The sequence below is a fragment of the Lissotriton vulgaris genome, chromosome 1_1 (assembly GCF_964263255.1).
Source record: "Lissotriton vulgaris chromosome 1_1, aLisVul1.2, whole genome shotgun sequence".
NCBI lineage: Eukaryota > Metazoa > Chordata > Amphibia > Caudata > Salamandridae > Lissotriton > Lissotriton vulgaris.
In genome coordinates this window covers 1349778505-1349796602 of record NC_141685.1, presented here as the reverse complement: position 1 = coordinate 1349796602, position 18098 = coordinate 1349778505, and positions in this window count along the sequence as shown.

Below are 18098 nucleotides of genomic sequence, written 5' to 3'. Positions count from 1 at the left end.
AATCGTGGGCATTGCCCCCCATAAAAAATTTAGCGTGAAAATACAAATTCACGAAATCGTTAACAGCCAGTCAGTCAGTCAGTCAAAAGTTCTTTATTTCGGCCATTAAGACCATAAAAGCACAGAAAAAAAAACAGCACAATCCATTCATTCAATATTCCTAATAAAACTTCCATTGCTCGAAATACAAATAACTTGATACGGTGCATGTGCATTACAGTATTTTTGTATAAAATTCAATTAAAAATAGGAATTTAAAATAAGTGTAAGATGCAAACTTGCACAATTAAAATATTACATAATCGGCGTGAAAAGGACCAGGCACAACAATAGAATAAGGTGACCAAATTAGGCAAGACCTAGCTTTAAAATAGCTGGACGTACACACCACATGGAAAATAAAACAAGCATTTACAATGCAATGGTCTCGCCTTTGCAAAAGTTAGAGCTATTGGCATTGTAAATGACAACATTTTTAGGTCTCGCCTGTCAATGCGCATGCGCATTGAGCTTGCAAGACTATAGGGGCTTAAACAGACTTCAACTAGACTGGCGATTTGATGCAGTGCATGTGCGATTTTAGCTCAATGCGCAAGCGCAATGAGTTAAAATGCGCGTGCCCAGCATCAAATCGCCAGCCATGTGTTGCCCAGCTTGGTGCCGCCAGCAGCTCTTCCCGCTCCACCCCCTGCTGCATCAAAGGCTTCCATGGCCGGTCGGCCGTGCTTTCAGTTTCATGGCCGCCAGGCCGTGTCTCCTTTGTTGCCCAGCTTGTTTTATCTCTTCCCTAGATCCCCTCTGTCCCCTTCTCTTCTCGATTCACCCCAGTTATCCTCCTGGCGCTGATATATACATAGCCTTTCCCCATTTTCTTTCTGGCAACCCTGCTTCCGCTTGCCACTTAAAAAAAAATATTTCACCAAGTGAAACGCATTTGTTACATCTATATTTAATGGACCGCAAAGTTATTGGACGCTCTGTGTAACATGATAGCAGCGCCATTACTAAGGCTGCAGGAGCCAAACTGTGCCGAGTTTTTTCCCGACCTGGGGTCTGTCGTTTTCCCCCACCAGCCCTCCCATCCTCTTCCTTCTCCCAGGACTCGTTCCTTCTGCGTCCTTCCTGGTCTTGGGCTCCAGCTATTCAGCAGCACTAATACTTTCAGGCAGCTCCTTTTTCACCGCCGTCTCATACGTTTTCTTTTCAATCTTGCTCAATCATGCACTGTTTCTCTTTGCAACTTCCTTCTCTGCTACGGGCTCAGGCCTGCAATCTCCTCTGCTCACTGAATGAATGGAGGGTTAACGGCAGCCCTACTGCCACATATGTAAATGCTGCTGCCCCATGTACCTCAAGCCTCTGTCTCTTGCCCTCAAGTCTTCGCTGCACTTATTCACAACTGGCGGCAGAACCAGCCTTCCATCCCCAAGTCAATTTTATTAGGATCCACTTTTTTCATCTCTTCCCTAGACGCCCCCCCCCCCCTCCCCCCCCGGAATGTTGTAGGTAGTCATTTTCAGAAATACTCCAAGGGGGGCTTCATCCGGTGAGAGACTGAAAAGGACCCCACCAATCTCGGCTGCAGGTCAGTTCAACTTCTTTCGAGCAATGCTGTTTCTTTTTGTTCAACTCATGAAAGTAAAAACAGCATCATGATTACTTATTTTATTAATTGTTTAATATATTTTTTACCAGGGGTCATGATGTCACTGACACACGTGACCATGGGTAGCACGGAACAAACACTTAAAGGCTGGAGGACACTGCAGTCTGTCTTCTTGCATGCTTGCTAGTTAAGGTTTTCGCGCAATTTACATTCTCCATATTTTCGGCTTCCCAGGCTCACTTGGGCAATTCTGCCTGGATATCCGATACACCGAGACCAAGATTCTAGGTAAGCACTTTTGCACAGCTTTGCCGACATAGACCCATAGAGGCATTTTTATTTTATTTCATTTTCTTTACAGCCCGCACTCCCCTTTCCCCCAAGCGGATTTTAAAACGTTTGCTGCGGCTCACTGCACTTATACTAGAAGACAGCCCGCCCCTCCTGGCTTCCCACAGCCATCATTTATATACATGCGCCGGTCCCTTTACTGCCCTTCTGCCTCGTTTCCATACGCTGTCCCATTCAGTTTTCCATAGTCACTTTCTAAGCATCTACCTCCATTGGTTAGACCCCCCACATACCAGCACCACCAGTGTGCCATTGCTTGGCCGGCAGCGTTATTGACGACCAGCGTGCATTCCGGCCCCTCGTTTCTCCGCAAGCCTGTTAGCTCCTGGGGCTGAGTGCTTCCCAAATTCCGTTAGCACACAGCGCCCACGGGCCACCACCACCTTTTCGAGGCATCATTACCATGTCAGGCCGCTACACGCCACTAGTGCAGCTGCACGTCACCGCTTACTGGTGACTAGGCTCCTTTCCCCCTGCGCCATCGTTCACATCCCATCATCCGAGCATATTGTGCCAATCCGGGGTCAACAGCCTTCGCTGCCATGTTTGCTCACCAGCCCTCTGCACGCACCGCAGTGAGGCGCTTACCTTCGGTTTCTTTTCATCACATCAAGCTAGTATCCACGGGCTGACCATGACTGACCCTGATTCACAGGCTCTCATTTTCTTCAGGTCTCTCATCACCGGCCCTTATCAAGGTGGCCACTTCACCATTGCCAGCACTGAGTGCTGCTGATTCCGTTCCCACGCACCAGGAGCGGCCTAGGTTGGGCCTACTGCACCCAAGTCCTTGATGCACCATCCATCTTACATCAGCATTGGTATGTACCCTTCTGTTTTATTTACCTTACGAGGGCCAGGACGTCTGTCATTAGGCCGGTCCTGCCTCAGAAGCACCACTGAGAACTGTATCCAGTTATATATTTCGAGCGCATATGGGGTCCCGTAGGCATTCAGCCCCATCGTATGTTCTGTAGCCTATTGCATGTGTGGTTCAAATATGTTCTCTCAATATTTCAAGCTTTATTACAGATGTCACAAAAAGATGTTAATATTTCACTTCTGTTCTTGGATTTACGTCACAATAAAATACACTGAACATAATCTTCACAAAAGTTATTTACAAAAGTTTAAGCTATTGCCATTATATTTAAGTATTTAAGTATTGATTATTAAAAAAAATTAAAAGCCAATGTTATGTGTAATAGCAATACATCTAAGTCATGTAAATACAACACATATTGCATTACAAATGCTATAGGTGTCACATTTGCGAAAGTTATAACTATTGGCATTGCAAATGACAAAGCTATCAATTTAGCTATTTTAAAAACCAACACATAAATAAAATAATTGTCATTTACAAGACCAATAGCTCCAACTTTTCTAATGCGAGACCTATTGCATTTCCAATGCTTGTTATTTATGTGTTGGTTTTGAAAACAGATAAATAAATGGCATTGTCATTTACAATGCCAATAGCTTAATCTCTCGCAAATGCCACACACACACACACACACAGAGCCCCCCACACACACACAGAGCCCCACACACAAACACAGAGCCCCCCAGACACACACACAGCCACACACACACACACACACACACAGAGCCCCCCCCCACACACACAGAGCCCCCCCACACACACACAGAGCCCCCCCACACACACAAAGCCCCCTCACACAGACAGAACCCCCCACACACAGAGCCCCACACACACACAGAGCCCCCCTCCAGTTACACACAGCTCTCTAACGGTTGCATCACTCCACCGCGCCAGATTACCATTCAGTGATGCGTTCAGGTGTAGATATGAAGATTCAATACAAGCCGCCCTACACGTTTAAGCCATTTTACGGGTGAGGTCTCTCTGGTGGGATGTTTGACAAATTTAAATCCACACAACAGTCCCGATTGCAAAATTCTTTGTAACTCTGAAACAGTGCACCTTATTTAGGTATTCACAGTAATCCACGTACAACGGACAATTTGTGCAAGTACTGCGGACATGTGTGTTAGCACAGTTACCATCTGTTTCAGTTTTTTGTGCATCAATTGCACTTCCCAGGTGTTGACACGCCTGTCCTTAGACTCCCAGTGACGGCATAAGTGAAACTAATGCGGCCCGCGGCTCCGCCGCCCTAAGGCCGCCCGACCGCGTGGCAGCCAACGTTGTGGCCCTGTAAACCTTTGATCTACCTCGACCTAAGGTGGCCCCGCCGCAGATGACAACCCGTCTCGACTGAAACAATTGTACTACAAAGTCTGAAAGCAAGCGTCTCTAAATGGAAACAGGCAGTAGATAACGAGGTTCCTGCTGACCTGGAGTCATTTGGCACCTTAGCGTTCATTAAAACAATTGCACTACAAAGTCTGAAAGCAAGCGTCTTCTAAATGGAATTAGGCACTTGATAATGAGGTTCCTGCTGACCTGGAGTCATTTGGCACCTTGGAGTTCATTAAAAGTCGTAAAATCATTCCCTTGGTGCTGGGACCATTTGTGCGACATCCTTACTGCGGGATCGAACCCGCCCCTCTTCCATTAATAGCGTCGGACAGCGCCGAACATGTAGAGCCATTAGTGCTTTCCCAAGATACATGTATGTTGACCCAACACGACATTCCTCTCACTGTCATCCCTAAACATTGCATTGCGTCAAAATTGACCCCTGCTCCCTGCTTTGAAGCCATTGTGGGTGTGTGACATTACAGCGCATCGTCCCGTGCAGTAACAGAGGTCTAAATTGCTGGGACGTGCCGATATTTTGGTAGCTTTGGATACAATTGACCCGACTCGGGTATCGGAGTGCTTAACATTCCTAGAGGACACCTTTATTTTTGTTAGGCCTGAGGATATGATTTGCCCAAAATCACGTGAAGTTCAGCGTCCTCGCCAAGACTCGAGCCCACTTCACCCGCTTCGAAGTCGAACTCCCTGGCCGTTAGGCCAACACCCTACCCCAAACAGGTGGTGTACGCTTGCCCCCGTCCGCCCATTAAACCACAAACATTTACCACAACCTTGTGTCTGAAACTGGCTACACGCCACAAACAAGTGCAGGCACACGTGCAGCCGTCTCAAGAAGGGGTGCAAAGACAGACCTTCGCTCTCAACTGCCCGAAGCATGCCCCATATCTCAGCTAAGGAGAACGCTGCGCCTGCGGTCTGACAACAGAACGGGTTACTGTAACAATGCCGGCCAGCACGCGCCCCCCCCCCGGAGGGTATCAACAACGTTACGGGCTCCCTGGAAACCCACCTCAAGGCCCAAGAGCCCCATAGACCCCGGGGTCCTTGTCCCCCTGTGTCTGGGTGTCGGCAGGGAGACCGACCTGTATGGGCTTCCCGGCGACCGAGTGTGAAAGCGTCTACTGGCAAAGAATACATGGGTAGAGGGAAGGGGGGGCTAGAGCGGGACAAAGGAGAGCTGCGGGCAGAGGGAAGGGGTGCACAAACAGGGAGTCAGAGGCAAAAAACAACGGCACAAACGGGGGGCAGGGGCACGAAGAACGGCACAAACAGGGGGGCAGAGGCTTACCTCATGTCCTCGGTAGACGCTGCTCGGAAAGCACAGCGCGCCCTGTAGGGATTCGGGGGCGTGTTTTTCGTGCTCTCCCCTTCCCATTGGCTGGAAGGTAAAATTCCATCCAATGGGAAGAGGAGAGGGCGGGACCTAAAAAAAGACCCAGAAACGCCCCCAAATCGCATCGTGACGGGGAAAGAGTGATTGACAACCAATCTCTTCCAATGGCTAGCCTCCATTTATGGAGCTAGCCAATGGAAGAGAGAGGCGGAACAAATCCCCACACTGTACATCAAAAGATTTCACCTGCGCGAGCACTGCTGCGCAGTGCTACGGCCAGGCGAAACCTAAAAACGGAAAAGTGAATACGCAATAGGCATGCTAGTGTCCTATTTTAGTATCCTGAAAGCCTGTGTGCAGTGCTTTTTCCAGAGATTTCTGCATAACTGCAATAACCATCGGTGTCTCGCCTTCTTATACCCAGGTGCATTGTTCCATGCCGGGCATCCCAAGCTTGGTGTACCCCCCTGTTGTTTGAAAAAGCACGTAATGGAAGTACCCCATGCCTGAACTGTAAATAAAGCTTTTTGGAAAGTGCTGGCTGAATATCATCGAGGGCAGGCTTTAACCTATGTTGATTTTTTATCTCTAAAAACACTGCGATCATTGTACTTGGTCCAATATATTCCACAGACAAGCCCAAGAGGGGTGGCCACTGTTTTGAGATGTTGTTCCCGGATCAATTGTCTGATGCCTCAAAGTTGGTGCTTTGCACTTTTGCGCTTTTGGTCATGGCTGCTATGTGGCTGTGAAGATTGAGATGATTGTCAAAGGTGATACCAAGTGATCTGGCACTCTGGACAGTGGCAGGGCAGTCATCCAGGGCGAGAAAGTTAGCCATCCATTCCTATACTGAAGATTTTGCTGTCGGAGGCAAACTCAAAAGAAATTCTGTTCTAGTTTGGTTGAGTTTTAAATGGTGGTTAGACATCCAGCTTTGAATATTTAAGAGTGTGATTGAAAGCAAAGAAACATCTTTTGGGTATGGGATTTTCATGAATATTTGGGCGTCTTCGGCATAGAGGTGAAAGAGAATCCCAGAGTCTTTCTTTGCCGAACCTGTGTTATTAGCAATAATTTGATTTTGCTTTTGTGGAATTTGATAAATACTACTGGTTGGTGCAGTAGCTTCTGTGATGATGGTTATATCATATCTAAAGCAATTTTTGTTAGTTTGGGTACATGCTCACCTGGTTAAGACTAGGACAAGGAAGACTGAAGAGGGTGTATTACTCAGACTACTTTCCGGTAAGCGTTATTATTCCAACTCACGGTCTTCCTCATTTCAGCCTTGCTTCCCTGTTCTCATGCCTGAGCTAGGTGAAAATATAATTGCTCATGCTATGGATTATTGGCCTTTGTTATTTCAGGAAGTACAAGGATTTATTCCACCTTTAGGAGTACTGACACAGGAATTGTTTGTAGCGGCCATATTTGTAGGGGGGGGAATCATTAAAAAAAAACTAATATTGGGTAAAGCTGTTGATTAAGAGACTATGGGACACTTAGTTAAGACTGTGACATGAACCTCATGGCTCGGATTAATGATACTTAGGGCCTTATTATGATGTCAGGCAGACGCATCGTCATGGAAACGGGTCAGACTGACCTCTGGTTGGCGGTCTCGACTGCTGATTAAAATGTGACTGCACATGTTGCGGTCACATACACCCATTTCTCAATGGGAGCTTGTGCTATGGCCGTAAACCGGCTGTAGCACAAGCTCCCATTGAGAAACGGGAGATTGTGTTCATCCCTGCCCCGCGTGGCAGGCACCTCAGGGGGCCTTCTACACTGTGCAGGGATCAATAGGGAGGCACCCTAGGTGTCCCCTCAGCCCCCAACCGGAGGCGGCAAGGAAAAGGGGGCCCTGCAAGGGGCCCCTCAACTCACTTTCCGACAGGCTTCCCATGTCGGAAAGCCCGGCAAGGAAAGTCTATGTGAAACTGAGCATCGTAATCCAAACGGCGGAAACGCTGTCCAGTGGGATTAGGGACTAGTTTCCGACTGGACGACGGGCTCCTGCTGGAATGACTGGCAGGTTTCAATTCCGACCACCTAAATTGTAATTAGGCGGTCGGAAGTGAACAGCAAAACAAACAAGATGATGGACGGAATGTTGCACAATGGCAAAACATTCACCCCCAGTCACAGATCTGGGTTTAATCCATCGTTATTTTGCTCACCAAGCCACCCCAGTTCAGACATGGCCTTATGCAAATCAGTCTTGGCCCTGTGCCTCATGGGAACAGTCCAGCCCGAACTGCCAAGCCATGTCTTCCCTGGACCGGAATCAAGCAACCTAGGACCGGTTTCTAGGTATCAGCCGTCTTCAGCCAGGATAGCTTGACTCCAGTGGCGTAGTGAAACCGGCGTTCTGGTCGATGGCTTTCCGACACTCATCATTATCAGCCCCTTAGTAAGTGATCCAAGCATTTTCACCAGCTCTGCCTTTTAGCGTCTCAAATAAAACCTCGTGTAGTTTGTTCTCTCAAGTGATAGCATAACATTTTTCAGAATTGGAATCGTATTATCGGCATTATCTCTTTCGAAACAATGACAAGTACATATTTTACTTCTGAGTTAAACTGCTTTTGTTTGCTAAAACATCACCCACTCAGGCAAAGTGTCCCTCTCAGAATCCTAAATTCTACACAGAAGCCACAACTGTTCTCAGTAAATGCGCTGTCCACTCTCGGGTGAATTATAAGAGTTGGTGCCCTGTACAATATAAGCAAGCGGTTGCAATGCAATAGGTCTTGCATTCACGTGAGTTTGAGCTATTGGCTTTGTAAATGACAACGCCTTTTATTTAGGTTTTGGGTTTTAAAACATAAATAAAAGGCATTGTCATATACAATACTAATAGCTTAAATTCTCACAAATGCGAGACCTATTGGATTGCAATGAAGGGCCTTCTAGACCGCTTGTTAGAGTGTAAATAAGGAGGAAGAGACCGGCCTGCGACGTCTTCAAAGTAGTGATAAACAGTGTAGTGAAGAAGATGTGTAAGTGTTGGAAATTACACAGCCACAAAGTGTGAAGTGAGAGTTACATACCATCTGAGCTATAAACACTAACAAACCGCTCCAACACCTTTGGCTCTGTGATTACACTGTCACGGCTCAGGAGGAACAGAGGGGGGGGGCTATTTCCTGCACTCACTCCAGGTATAGGAGGGCCCTGGCTTCACCTCCTGGAGCAGGGCGGGCTGTGCTTTATGGCAAGCATGGAGGGAAGGAAGGATGGTCTTGGCTGCTGCTCTGGCCTCGTATAGAGTGCCTGCTATTACGAGTGAGCGAGAGGCACTGAGGTGGTGGTATTCGTATTTGTGATGGTAGTGTTGTTGGTGGTATTGGTTTGTGGTGGTATTGGGGGGGTGGTATTGGTGGTGGTGGTATTTGTGGTGGTGGTGTTATTGGTGGTGGTGGTATTGGTGGGGGTAGTATTGGTATTGGTGGGGGCGGTATTGGTGGTGGTGGTATTGGAGGTGGTGGCACTGGTATTGGTGGTGGTGGTGGTGGTACCGGTATTGGTGGTATTGGTGGTGGTATTGGTGGTGGGGTATTGTAGGCGGTGGTATTGGTGGTGGTAGGGGTATTGGTGGTGGTATTGGTGGTGGAATTGGTATTGGTACTAGTGCTGGTGGTAGTATTGGTATTGGTGGTGGTGGTATTGATGGTGGTATTAGTGGTGGTATTGGTGGTGGTGGTATTAGTAGTGGTAATAATGGTGGTGGTGGTATTAGTGGTGGTATTGGTGGTGGTGGTATTAATGGTGGTATTAGTGGTGATATTGGTGGTGGTGGTATTTGTGGTGTGGTATTGGTGGTGGTGGTATTATTGGTGGTGGTGGTGGTAATGGTGGTGGTGGTGGCATTGGTATTGGTGGTGGTATTTGTGGTATTGGATTGGTGGTGGTATTGGTGGTGGTGGTGGTACTGGTGGTGGTGATATTGGTGTTGGTGGTATTGATTGTGGTGGTGGTATTGGTATTGGTGGTGGTATTGGTGATGGTCGTATTGGTGGTGGTGGTATTGGTGGTGGTATTGATGGTGGTGGTGGTATTGATGGTGGTGGTGGTATTGGTGGTGGTGGAATTGGTGGTGGTAGTGGTGGTGGTATTGGTGGTGGCGGAATTGGTGGTGGTGGTGGTGGTATGGGGGTGGTGGTATTGGTGGAGGTGGTATTGGTGGTGGTGGTAATGGTGGTGGTATTGGTGGTGGTTGTGTTAATAAAACAGGCTTGTGAAAACAACCCATCAGGTGGCTGTACTGCATATGACATGTACTACAGATGGGCTGTTGTCAGCTTCAGCCCATTAGCACAGGATTATGTGCTACCTGGAATTCACATGACTTAATTAGCTAATTATTTCGAAATCCATTTTACTTGGGGGGTTGAAACTGACACAAGATAATGCCGGGTTAAAGTGATTGAGAGCAGTCGCCCGTGTTACAGTGGTGGCTATGCTGCTTAAAAAAACACAAGAGGTTTCAGCTCAGCTGAAGCAGCGCATGTCCGGCCTGCAGTAAGAGAAACTCAAAAAAGTAAATAGTGCTAACAGACTAAATAACAGGTCCCGTGTAACAACTGAAGTAAAAGGTCCAGTCGCCATGGGAAGGTACAAATTAAGACAAGCCTGTACTAAGGACGGACTAACAAGCCAATTAACAAATCCAAAGGCAGCATTTACGAAAGACAATGACACAAACCAATGAAACTATAGGAGGAGCATTGGCGCGGCTTCTCTTCTATACTCTACTACAGCAGTCTCGCAGAGCGAGCAGTGCATGGGCTCTGCCGCTAGACTCGACCTTAAAATAGTTTTAAAAAAAGGAACAATAACTTAAAAGTACACGATAATTAGTGCTCCTAAATACAAAGCATGATAAAATTGGTTATAGTATTGTACATAAATGTAAATATTGGACTCTTCAACGCATCCCTCTTGTAAAACATATTTTTCTGTAATGAAACTGCGAAACTTTATTAATCACTTAGCTTCGAATTTTACAGATTTTTTGAATGATTATTGGTGATTGTTCTTCGTATTTGGATATTACAGGAATGCACAAAGGTGTATTCCTCAAATGTAGGTTGGTGTAATAACCGAGCTTCGTATATGTGATGCAGCGCTACTCCGGAAATATTTTCTAAAACCATATCACCTTTCCCTGAAGTACCAAATCATACATCTACTCATCAGTGGGGCCCATTGTTACATTCTCCTGTTTCTATATTATTACTGTTCCTTTAATTCTAGTGGAATGTTGGTGACTCCACTGTGTGTACATAGGAATGTAAGAGTCAGTTGCAGCTGGGTTTCTCTTCCAGTGACATCTTAGGGTCTGATCTACTAATAAACTACAGAACCACACCTGTTTCCTGTTCTTCTTACTTACAAAAGTGGCGACGAGGGAGAAAACAACCCACCGGACCCTTTGATGTCTTCATTTTCGTTTTTAAAAAAAATATTCATCTACAAAGAATAAGAAAACCAAGATTTCTACAACCAACTTATGAAGTAAGATCTTCAAAACGATTTCCAGAAAAAGTAAGATCTTCAAAACGATTTCCAGAAAAAACAGCATATCATACAGTGAGTTGTGTCTACTTTTCTATTATTTCCTTATTATTTTGACTTTCACTGGAAAACGCTCGTAAATATCGAAAAACAGCGTTTATTAAGACTTCTATTTTGAGATTACTTTGGAGGCGCTTAAAAACATTGCTTTGTTATAAAGATCGTGTTGGATTCGTGTTACATTGAAACGTTTTGGAAAGGTTACAAACATTTTGCCTAGCATCTTTTAAAAAAAAATAACATCTGTTCAACAACGCGCGGGCGTGCGCACACGCGCTGAACAATTCCAGCTGATTCTGACATCAGCGTTCAGCGTCATTGTTCACACGTCAGGCGGAACACTTGGACAGCGTCAGGCGTTCACAATAACGCGACGTCGCGTAGCAGCCATTTTGATTCCGGTTGCTTAGCAACGCGTTTTCCCCGATTTCTGCATCGGATCTTCATAAAGTAAACAACGCTCTTTGAAATAAGAAACGAACACCGATCGACTTGGCTAAAGTGAACTCCTCGTCAAGTTCTTCAATCGAAACAGCATTTCAATTATCATTCTTACTTTAACCTTAACTAGGCCTGCAAAATCAACACGACACACTCACTCACCTGCTATTCCATCTGCCATCGCAATGTACTCTGAGGAATCAGCAATGCATTCTGGGACATTTCAATAAAAAAAAAAAAACATACTTTATTAGTCTTCACAACAAACTGTTTATCAATACTATCTTCACAAGAAAGCCAGCTTAACCAGTTTTTCTTCTAGAAATCGACGAAGACAACGGTGACTACCTTTTGTTTGTTAATTAATTTTTTTTAAATCGACGAAGACAACGGTGACTACCTTTTGTTTGTTAATTAATTTTTTTTTGATTTCCATTCTCTTTAATATTTTCTTTAATTATATTGTTATCTGTGTTATGTTATTGTGTATACCATATCATAGTTAGTGGAGAAGTGTGGCTCAGGGGTTAGAGGCGGCAGACCCGGAAGCTGAGATCGGCCTTGGACCAGGGTTCAATTCCCTGCCTCGACGGGTCTTGGGCTCAAAAATTCCACGGACTCGATAATTCTCGCTCCGGTGCCTACTCAACTCACGGGTTCACACTCTGCGACTCTGGGCAATAGCTTGCTTAATCTCCACAACGGCCCCTCGCGGCGGGATGCCTGGCTTTCACCTTGTGGATACCCTGCCGGGGTTATCTCACAGGGGAATACCAGGACGGGTTCCCTAAGCAAGCGCTTAGATGCCTGCGATGTGGGTGGTTTGCGCTATATAAATACCTGTACATTTACATTTACATTTACATTACTTAACATGGAAACCAATAATATTTTAGCTCCTCCCAAATTTTTACAAGATCCTGGTGTACCTCCTATGAATTGGGAGGATTGGAGAGAATCTTTTGAAACTTATTTGGAAGCAATTGGAGGAGAGGTATTCCTTGCTTCACGAAAATTAGCATTACTCAAGCATAGTCTTGGTGTTGAAGGTAGGAAAGTACTGAAAACATTACCAATTGTATCGCCTGTTAATTCAAAGGTATGTGCAGGCGGAGATGAAGATCTCAGTGAGGAAGAAATCGTATTTGATTGTTCAAAACTTGAATCAACTTTATCTGATGAATATCTAGATGCACTTAATGCACTAGAAGAGAATTTTGGCAAGAAAACCAGTATTGTTGTAGAAAGACACAAATTCTTTTCAAGAGCACAAATGGTTGGTGAAACTGTAGAACAGTATGTTACTGCTTTAAGAAGGTTAGCAGTTACTTGCAAGTTCAAAGAGTTACATGAGGAAATCATAAGGGATCAGTTCATCAATAGAACTAACAATGTTAAAATCCAAGAGAAATTACTTGACTTAAAAGATCCATTTCTCCATAAAACTATTTCTGTTGCCAGGAGAGTGGAAAATAATTCACGTTATGTCAAGGAGTTAAACAATACACATAGCACTGATCGAAAGTTATCTGATAACAAAGATTCTGGTGAGGTATGTACTGTGTCCAGTAAGCCAAAAACTTTTGATAGTAAGTATAATGTTAAACGTGATAGTAGAATTAGACCTCGAAATTTTTCAGGTGTCAACAAAAGCACTGTGTCATATAACAAAGCGTCCTCTAATAAGACTGTAATTCCTAACAATAAGCAATTTTGTTTCAGATGTGGAAATTCCAAGCATACCACTGAAAATTCTTGGTGTCCTGCATCAAATGTCACTTGTTTCAAGTGTAACAAATCCGGTCATTTTTCAAAAATGTGCAGATCAGGAAATCCTAATGCTTGGAAAAGTTCTGTAAATTTCATTGATGAATCTGTTTGCTCTAATAGTGATAGCGACATTGAAGTTATGACCATTTGGAATGATGATGAAGTTAATCAAATCTCTGAAGAGATTCAACCACCTAAATGTGAAGTCACTATCAATAACCACAAGCTATTTCTTTGGGCTGATTCTTGCTCGTTATATACCATTATTGATAAGACCATGTGGGAAACGTGTGGTAAACCCATCTTAGTTCATTCACAAAGATCTCCTGTGGGTTATCTATGCATTAGATTACCTGTGATTGGATGTTTCACATCTGAAATCATTTTTAAGGATAGGAGCACTTTTGGAACTGTTTATGTGGTGGAAAAAGGGAGAGCATTATTAGGGTGGAAGGAAGTATGGAATTTAGGATTGACCCTCGATCCAAATCATCCTGACCAAGTTTTACTGTCTCCTAATTGGCATAAAAAAACATCTGAAGAAGTTTTAGTAACTCAGGATGACAATGCTGTGTTAGAATTGCATAATAAGTTCCCTGATTTGTTTAATCCTAAATTAGGTTGTCTCAAAAAATTTGAACATAGAATTGTTCTTAAACCTGATTGTGTTCCTATTGTCCATAAGGTACGGAATGTGCCGTTAGTGTTAAGATCTCAACTCAAATTAGAATTAGATCGCCTTTGTCATCAAAACATTATTGAACCAATTGAAGCATCTGATTGGCTTAGTCCAGTGGTTTTGGCACGAAAACCCAACGGAAAATTGCGCATGTGTGTTGATTTAAGAGATTTGAACAAAAATATTTGGGTAGATCGCTACCCCTTGCCAAAAATTAACGAAATGGTTGCTTCTGTTAAAGATGCAAAATTTTTCTCATCCATTGATCTATCCAATGCATACCATCAGATAAAGTTACATCCAGAATCCCGGCATCTTACATCTTTCATCACTCCTGAGGGTGCATTTCAGTTCTTGAGAATGCCTTTTGGGTTATCTTCTGCCTCGGCTGTTTTCCAAAGAGTCATGTGCAAAGTCCTTGAAGGCACACCTAATATGTTAGTGTTTCAAGATGATGTACTTGTATGGGGTGCAGATAAAAGTAACCATGATATGATTCTACATGATGTATTGGGTAAACTTCAAAAGGCTGGGTTAACTGTAGCTGCTGAAAAATGCAAATTTGCGACAAATGAAATAGAATATCTTGGGCACACTTTATCCGCAGATGGTGTTAAACCAAAAAAAAATCTATTAGATGCCATCAAGAACGCTCCGGCACCATCTGATAAAGACCAGCTCCGTTCTTTTTTAGGCCTTGCCGAGTACTACTCGAAATTTGTACCAAATTTTGCTTCTAAGGTCTTTTGCTTGAGATTGTTAATGAAAAAAGGTGCGAAGTTTTTATGGTCCACAGAGTGTCAAGCTGTGTTTGATGATGTAAAAAAGGAAATTGCAAATGCTGTTGCACTTAAACCTTATGATCCCAGCAAGAGGTCGATCATCGTGGTGGATGCGAGTGCATATGGGCTTGGAGCTGTTTTGATGCAAGGGAAAGACAAATTTGAGTGGGTGGTAGCCTTTGCCTCACGAACATTGAAAGGTGCTGAACCTTCTTACTCTGTCATCGAGAAAGAGGCTTTAGCTTGCTTTTGGGGTGTGAATTATTTCAGGAACTATGTCTGGGGCACTAACTTTGAGTTGAGAACAGATCATAAACCCCTTGTTGATATTTTTTCCACTAAGGGTGCAGGGAAAGCCACGCCTAGAATTGCCAAATGGATTTATAAGTTACAAGAATATGACTTTTCAATGGAATATGTACCTGGAATCAAAAATGTCAATGCTGATTGCCTATCTCGTCTTCCTATTGGAGGTGAAGATGTTGTGGTTGAACAAGATGAAGACTGGTCAATTGCTTCTGTGGATGAAGCTTGCAGTGGTGCTATAAGTTTGGAAGTATGGAGACAAGCTGTTCAGGATGATGTGGTATTGAAAGAGGTAATTGCACGCTTAGCATCACCATGCAATAATTTTTCTTGGAGTGATTCTGACTTGTCCGAATATAAAACAGTTTGGCCTGAACTTTCTTATGACCTTGTGGTGGGTGTGGTTAGAAGAGCTGACAAACTTGTCGTACCGTCTTCGTTACGAAATAGGTTACTGGATCTTATGCACGAAGGGCACTCAGGCATGTCTGGCATGAAAAGAAGATGTAGGTGTGATTTCTGGTGGCCAGGTATGGACAAGGATATTGATAGATGTGTTAGGAACTGCGCTGCTTGCACATGTAGTGATAAATCTCATGTTTCTCAAGAAACCACAATCTCTGCTGTTCCATTTCCTGATGGACCATGGCAGAAACTTGCTATGGACATTTGTGGCCCGTTCAGTGTTGGTAGTATTACTGGTAAATTTGCCATTGTATTGATGGATTATTATAGCAAATGGCCTGAGGTTGCATTTGTTAAGGAGGTTAAAGCTTCCAGCATTGTTAACTTTTGTGAGGAGGTTTTTCATAGGGAAGGTTTTCCTGAGAGCATCACGACTGATAATGGTCCGCAGTTCGTTGCTTTAGAGTTCCAAAGTTACTTACATTCATGTGGTATAAAGCACATTACTACGGCTGTTTATTGCCCAAGGGAGAACGGCATGGTAGAAAGGTTCAACCGTGTTTTAAAAGATTGTATACAATTAGCTGTGTCAGGTGGCAATGATTGCAAAGTTGCTGTCAAAAATTTGGTTTGGAGTTATAGGAATACTCCACATTCTGCTACCATGGTATCTCCATTTCATCTTTTGAAGGGGCGTTCTGCTGGTAATAAGGTGACTCCTGCTTGGATGCTCAAGATTTCTGCAGGTCGCAATTATAAAGAAAATCTCAACAGTAGGATGAGCTCTTACCAAAAGAAGTATGTGGACAGGCATAATGATAAAATTATGAAACGTGTATGTAGTTTTCAAGTTGGTGATTTGGTGAGATCTTCTCGTTTTGGGTTATCCAAGGATGGTTCTTCCAGATGGTCTCGTCCCAAGAAGGTGTTGAAAGTATTGGGTAATTGCGTTCTGCTGGATGATGGACAAAAATGGAATGTATGTAATGTTGTTAAGTGCAATGATTTAGAACGTGATCTTTGGTTGGAAAAGGGGTCTGGTCCTAGTTCTGTTCCAAGTTCTGTTCATTCTCCTCATGTTCAATCCACGTCATCTGATCTTCCAAAGGTGGATGTTTCCAGCTCCAGAAGATTGTCAGGACGAATCATTGTGAAACCTGTCAAGCTTAAAGATTATTTTATGTGACTCTGTATATATATATATAGAATGATCCTGTATGTCATTGTAATGTATATAGTTTTTTTTTATTTGTTTTTTTTATTTAAGAAGAAGGATGTGTTACATTCTCCTGTTTCTATATTATTACTGTTCCTTTAATTCTAGTGGAATGTTGGTGACTCCACTGTGTGTACATAGGAATGTAAGAGTCAGTTGCAGCTGGGTTTCTCTTCCAGTGACATCTTAGGGTCTGATCTACTAATAAACTACAGAACCACACCTGTTTCCTGTTCTTCTTACTTACAAAACCCATAACACTGCGAGTTACTCACAAAACACTTCCATCCTATTTCATGGATCGGTGAGATTCAAAGGAGAGCTGATGTATCATAGCGGAGTGCCTAAATTAAAACTAAATATTTATACTATTTTCACCTGCAGTTTAAATGAGTTTTACCATGGTTTTTATCAACAAGTCATTTTTATTCAGACACACCACCATTATGGTCGATGAATCTGCTAGTAAAAAATTAGGCGTAGGAAAATACAAGACCAGCTTAATTCTCCATTTATCTAATTTTTATTAAAACAAAGTTTAGCGTGTCTAACAGTTTATACACTTTATTTATTTCTAAAGGAGTAAAAGTTTTATCTCAAACAGTTATATTCATTTATTTCAGAGATTCAGAAATAGACATTATTATTTAGATTTCAGAACACAAATATTAGCAAAAGACAGATAGTTCCCAAAATTAGTTTTCTCCTAACTTCCCTAACCAATAACCTCATCTAAAGCTCAGTTCCCACTCAAAGAAAATAAAACATTTATTCAAGAATCAGGGCGGCTCTAGGCTCATGGTGGCCCTGGGCATGAAGCTTAGGTAGGGGGCCCCGGAAGAGGGGGTCGGGGCAGAGCCCCCCGGAGCTCAGGAGGGGGTCAGTGTGTTAGGAAATGGAACAGAGCTGGAGGCCGCTAAAACCCTGACAGAGGCCGCCACGCAAATATGTATCCATCCTCAGAGGATTATTATATTAAGGATATATATTGGCATGGAGGCCCCTGGGGTTTGGTGGCCCTGTGCAGGTGCACAGCTTGCACATGCCTAAGGCCGCCCCTGCAAGAATTCTTACATCTCAGGAAAATCAGCATACCGACAGCATCTCAGGAGGAAATCGGAAGAGAGTTTTCTCTTAAGAAAATCAAGACTTTTTATACCTTTTTCACTAACTTTATCTATTTACAAAAGTAACTATCAGCCCAAACTCAAGTTCTGATTGGACAATTTGAGGGTGGATGAGCAACACCTCATCATTCTAATATTCAATTTCCGTAGCATCAGCTGAATTTTAAAGAGTCCTTTGTTTGAGAAAGTCTTTGGACTAGTCACATCTTCAACTAGTTACTACACGATCCTTTCCCACGATCAGT